The sequence below is a fragment of the Rattus rattus genome, chromosome 17, assembly GCF_011064425.1.
Source record: "Rattus rattus isolate New Zealand chromosome 17, Rrattus_CSIRO_v1, whole genome shotgun sequence".
Taxonomy (NCBI): Eukaryota; Metazoa; Chordata; class Mammalia; order Rodentia; family Muridae; genus Rattus; species Rattus rattus.
In genome coordinates, this window is record NC_046170.1 from 6,046,233 (window position 1) to 6,052,882 (window position 6,650).

Genomic DNA, 6,650 nt, shown 5'->3' on the forward strand with positions numbered 1-6,650 from the left:
TTTTTTTTTTTTTTTTTTAAATATTTTTATTTATTTAATGTATATGAGAACACTGTAGTTGTCTTCAGATACACCAGAATCCGTTACAGATGGTTGTGAGCCACCATGTGGTTGCTGGGAATTGAACTCAGGACCTCTGGAAGAGCAGTCAGTGCTCTTAACCACTGAGCCATCTCTCCAGCCCGCGATTGGTTAGTCTTAAAGAACTGGTTGGAGACTATGAAGGGTAGTAGGAAGAGTCAGCCACTTAGTTCCCAGAATGCTGCAGGACCTTTTTCTAAACAAAAGCTTTATCAGCTAGGGGAGGGATTTTTTAATGCATAAATGTTGTATAAAATGGAGGGAGGGTGTGAAAGATTTTGAATCTTTATCATAACAAAAGTTTTATAGTATTTTACAGAAAAAAAACCCTGATATTTATAGTTTCTTACACTACTTGAAGGAATTTGGGTGCTCATTCCACAAAAGGCCACACTAGAAAGTCTGTAGCCAGCGAGAGAGACCCACCTGCATGCCTTATCTCCTCCTTGAGGCCATGCACAATGAGGGCAGAATGCAAACAATTGTTAGGAGCTTCTGGTTACTCAACTAAGAGTCTAACAGTCCTCTTCAGTATTCCGTCTGTGAAGGAAAGTCAACAGCCGGCAAACCCAGTTGTCATGATCTTTTGCAAGCAGAACCAACTGCTCTGATGATGGTGAGACAGCTTGACTTATATTCCTGCACAAAACACACACACACACACACACACACACACACCCCACATATATATATATATATATATATATATACATACACATACACACAAACACACATATATACAGTCACACATAACACACACATGCATACACACAATATACAAACATATATACAGTCACACACCTGACAATTCACAGCCATCTGTAACCCCAACTCCAGGGTATCCAGTGCTCTCTTCTGGCCTTCATGGGTATCAGGTACAAAGGGTACCCAGATATAGATACAAGCAAACCATCCATGAACATAGATTTTTAAATATTTAGGATAACTTTTAGATCTTACTAACTGTGCTTGAGTGTGTCTAAGTGCACCACAAGCATCCAAGTGCCCAAGGAGGCCAGATGAGGCCGTAGAATGCCATGGAGCTGGAGTTACAGGCACGTGTGAGTCACCTGCAGTGTCTGGGACTTGAACCTGTTCTCTGCAAGAGGATTAAGTGCTGTTAACTGCAGAGCCATGGCTCAAGCTCCATAAAAAATAAATCTTAAAAAAACAAACAAACAAACAAAAAACCACATGGACCTGGCTAATCCATCTCTAAAATGCACATTATTCGAGATGTTTAGAATAAGACAGTGTAATGCCGAGCGATCCTCACGTCTCCGGTCAGTCACCTCGACTCAGGCTCTAATGTATGCTAAGCTAGTCGGGAAGCATATTGCAAGTGCGGTTTTAAAGGTTTTCTTGAATATGAAATATGGAAATAATGAACCAACCCTCTTACCCCAAATTGGTCCAGGGAAGCTCTTCTGGTTGGAAACAGCCAGTAAGTAACTTGCAAGAACTGACGTCAGGCACTAGATGGCAGCAACACGACCTAGGAGTGCGGTTACTCAGAGAAGACTCTTAGAGAAGCCCATCAGGTCACATAGCTCTGGTGTTCACAACCAGCGCTCTCTCTCTCCCTCCCTCTGTCTGTCTGTCTGTCTGTCTGTCTTAACTTTATGTATTTGAGGACACCATAACTGTCTTCAGACACACCAGAAGAGGGCGTCAGATCTCATTACAGATGCTTGCAAGCCACCATGTGGTTGCTGGGAATTGAACTCAGGACCTCTGGAGGAGCAGTCAGTGCTCTTAACCACTGAGCCATCTCTCCAGCCTAGCTCTCCACTCTCAAATCCCAGCAGCCCTGGATGCTTTTCTCAGCATCTTGTACATTTTGGCCTCCCTGCTCTTAAAGGATCTGAGAAAGCTCTGGTTGCTGTCTTGCCTCACCTGCCCGCCTTTGGTATCTAGACACACAACCAAACATGCAGGGCAAAGAGTCTGGTATCGAGAGGAGGCTGCAGTCTGTCCAAGCTTTGGAAGAGGGTGTGGGTCCCTGCACTTCGGAAGCTGAGGCAGATTGCTGCAAATTTAAGACCAGTGAGTTTTGGGTCAGCCTGAGCCACAGAGTGAGATTGTGTCTAAAAAGAAAACGAAAGGAAACAGAAAAGAAGACTGGTAGGAAGGAAGGAGAAAGGAAAGAGATGGAGGAGACAGGAATTTCATGTAGAACCTGAAATTTCTGCCATAGGAAATAGTTTGTGTTGTTGTAAAAATATAAAAACGTAAAAAGTATTATTGTCTTTTACCCCGCTAGGTCCTGCACCTCAGTGTCCCAAGATATCTGCTGGATATCTTGGCGGAAACACATCCCAACTCCTCAGCAGCCGCACACTTTCCTACACTCAAACCCTCACATAAAAGAACACACAACACAATAATCTTGGATCCAATTGATAAGATATAATTGCCCACTTAAACATACAAAGCCCGGTACCATCCATCTCTAGGAACATTAATAACAACCTGTAAATACACAGAGCAGAATCTTAACGTCACCTGCCATGGCTTCTCACCCTCTCCTCTGTCCTGTCTCTTCCTCTCTATCCTAGTCTCCTCCTCCTCTTTCAAACTTCTCTCCCACCCATCCTTCCTTCTTCTCCAATGACAGGCCTCCTTCTATCCTGTACCTGCCCCTCACCTGTACTTTACAGATTCAATGGGGAGGTTCTGGTGAAGTCACCTGAGTTCTGAGTAGTGGACTAGGCTGTCCTTGGGGCAGTGGAATTAGAATCAAAATACAGATAACTTCAGGGCAAACCACAACAAGTTTGGTCTGTCCCCCCTCCTGGCTAAATGACCCCAAGTAAGTACTTGGGCTAGCCTCCTCCAACCTCTTTGGACTCAGCAGAGGAACGACATAAGTCGAAGTCATTACCTTTATAAAGATACTTAGTTACAAATGACTATAGCCTTGTGTAAACAAGCTTAAACCTAACAAAAAGATGGGGAAATTATTTGGTCAACACAATGTTTTTGTTATTTTACACAGGGCCTTTAGCCTAGGGTGGCCTCAACACTGCCCTCTTCTGTCAGTTTCTCAAGTACTGGGATCACTGACATGGCAACCACACCCAGTGAGATTAACAGTTTTATAAGGTATGTGAGTGAATTCGAACCCAATGGTTTTCACACAAAGTTTCCTTTCTCTCAACCTCCCAGGGAAGAAATGCCTTTCCTTGTAGCTCTGACCAAACTCCCAGACTTGCCCAGGGTCCAAACTCATCATCACTAAGTTAACTTCATGGGAGGAGAGAAGCTTATCAAACTCAATGCGGTTACACCAAGTGCCAGTTGTTAAAGAGGGGGATCACGTGACAGTTAGATACCTCAGCAGAAGCCAGGATAGCCGGGCAGCTGGCTCTCTTTCCACTCTTTTAATTTACTTATTCATTTTATGCATATGAATAGCACTGTGTCTGTCTTCAGACACACCAGAAGAGGGCTTCAGATCCCATTACAGATGGATGTGAGCCACCATGTGGTTGCTGGGATTTGAACTCAGGACCTCTGGAGGAGCAGTCAGTGCTCTTAACCACTGAGCAATCTCTCTAGCCCCTCTCCATTCTTTCATCTGTTTATCCAGCACACCTCAGTATGTTTTCCTGGAAGCCCTTCCTCTTACTCTCTCCACAGGTAAAAGGTTTTACTTATCCAATCTCTGGGTCCTCCCACCACATAGCCTGCTAGCATGTGTGACTTTGACACATTCCTAAATTCTAAGCTGTGCAGTATCATATGCAGTTGCTGATGTAGTCTGTGTCTTTCCACTATGAACTTCCACTATAGTGTTCACAGTGTTGGAAGACCCTGCTATTAAGGTCACTGTCCACCATGTCCAAATAGCTCTCCAAGACAGGCACAAAATGGAGGGCTCCCCCTCTCAGCAGGGCCTCCTTTTCTCTGTCTGACCTTATCTGGAGAGCACAACTCCCACATCCTCCTCCTGAGGAAAGTCATGTAGTCTTTGGCCAAACTGCAGGTTTGACTTCCTTTCTCCTGACAAGAACCTGCCTAGCAAGTTCCTGGAATTCCTCTTCCTGTAAAAGAGGCATTGCCAGTACCTCTCCCCCTACCCTGGAAGTCCCTACCCACTCCCAAGATTTATATAGCTCTTGTTCACCTCAAATAAACTTGAGCTGTCTCACTGAAGCTGATCCCGGAAGTCATTCCGTCACACTCATGGCTGTCTGAATCCCACCCCACACCTCTGCTCCCCTCACCCTCTTGGGCTGGGGGCTGATGACCTCTGAGGAAGAGGTGGCCAAACACAGGGTTAAGGATTAAACTTTTCCAGAATCTACGACAGCAACTGGCATGTAGTAATGTCCCAACTAAATATCTTTAATTCATTTGATAATTATCTATTAGACAGCACGGTGTCTAATATTAATATTGTCAACTTGACAGGGTCCAGACGGCATGTGTGTAAGTGAGTTTGTAGATTAAGTTAACAGAGGTCGCTCACCCTAAATATTGGTTGCACCCTTCCATGGGCTAGGTGGCACAAGCCTTTAATCCCAGTGGGACACAGAGGCAGGTGGATCTTTGTGAGTTCCTGGTCAGCTACGGCTACACACAAGGCTCAGTCTAAAAACAAAGCAAGAACAAAAACAAAAACCAACTTATCTTTTTATTACTTAGTAATTTGCACATAAAAGAACCAGCAATGATTAGCCTCATTAAACAAAGCAGTAACAGCAAAAAGCTATGTAAAAGCTCATTAAACCAACTTAGTTTCTACTTCTAAAGGAATCTTCCAAATCTTTAGTAAGGTAAATCTGTATCATCACTGACAATCAAAAAATCTTAATTTCTTCTAGGATGAGGAGCAGCGTTAGTTATTAGAAATAGATGATGTGCAGTTGTTTCTCTCACACGCAAGGACAAAGCACTTATTTTGTCAGAGCAAACAGATAAACACCAGGGTTTCAAATAGCGAGGTTGTTCAGATGCCAGATTTTTCTCGGATGCCCTTTTAAATGTGTAAGCTACTGAAAGGTCAGCATTATGCTACTTATAATGAAGCTTTTTAGGGCTGGAGAGATGGCTCAGCACTTAAAAGCAGTGGCTTCTCTACCAGCGGGCCCAGGCTCAACTGCCACACGGAGATCTGCAGCCATCTTTTTTTTTTTTTTTTTTTTTTTTTTTTTTTTTTTTTTTTTTTTTTTTTTTTTTTTTTTTTTTTTTTTTTTTTTTTTTTTTTTTTTTTTTTTTTGGTTCTTTTTTTCGGAGCTGGGGACCGAACCCAGGGCGCCTTGCGCTTCCTAGGCAAGCGCTCTACCACTGAGCTAAATCCCCAACCCCAGATCTGCAGCCATCTTTAACTCCAGTTCAGGGATCCAACAAGGGCACTGCATACGTGTGGTGCGCAAACATACGTGCAGACAAAACAGCCATGCACATGACAACTTTTTAAAGTTTATAAGTGATGACCATGATACTGGTGATGAAGACTTGTCCCAGAGGGATCCCCCAAAGCTCACAATTATCTATTTTAAGTTATGTGCCAGTTGGTTTTTGGGATCAGAAGCTAAAGGGAGAAAATAGCAATTTCTCCAATGTATCATGAACAGGTTCCATCCGTTGTATTGCTGTTCCTTTAAGAGAGCAAAGCTGGGTGCAGCTGTGTGGGTGAGCAGCTTTTCTTGTTAGCCCTTAGTGGCGGTTTGAGTGAGACATCTCCCAGAGCTTTGACCATTTAAATACTTTGTCATTCCCCCACCCCCACCCCCTACTGGTGATACTCTTTGGGGAGGCTTAGGAGTGTGGGCTTGAAGGAAGTAGGTCGCAAGGGGTAGGATTTGAGAATTTAAAGACAAAAAAGAGAGATAGAAAGAAAGAAAGAAAGAAAGAAAGAAAGAAAGAAAGAAAGGAAGGAAGGAAGGGAAGGAGAGAGAAGGAAAGAAAGAAAGAAAGAAAGAAAGAAAGAAAGAAAGAAAAAAAAGAAAAAAAAAAAGAAAGAAAAAAGAAAGAAAGAAGGAAGAAAAAGAAGGAAAGAAAGAAAGAAAGAAAGAAAGAAAGAAAGAAAGAAAGAAAGAAAGAAAGAAAAGAAAGAAAGAAAAAGAAAGAAAGAAAGAAAGAAAGAAAGAAAGAAAGAAAGAAAGAAAGAGAAAGAAAGAAAGGGAGGGAGGGGAAGGAAGGAAGGGAGAGAGAGAAGGAAAGAAAGAAAGAAAGAAAGAAAGAAAGAAAGAAAGAAAGGAAGGAAGGAAGAAAGGAAGGAAGAAAGAGAGAAAGGAAAGCAGGCAAGGGAGTAAAGCAAAGCTCTCTACTTTGCTTTCTCTAGCTCTTGCCTGTGCTTCAAGATGTGAGACCCCCTCTCCTCCTGTGCCTGTCACCATTGTTTTCCATCTCTGCCATGATGAATTCCTCTCCCTCTGGAACTTTGTAAGCCAAATAAACCCTTCTTTAAGTTATCTGGGGCATGGTGTTTTACCACAGCAACAGAAAAGTAATTAACATACCCTCTGTAGAGATGTACAGCTCACGGTCTCCAAGAGTTCTCCATCTTGCTCCTCCAGTCCCATGGGGTTCCCTTGCATTTCCCCTTTCTCAGTGGGGTT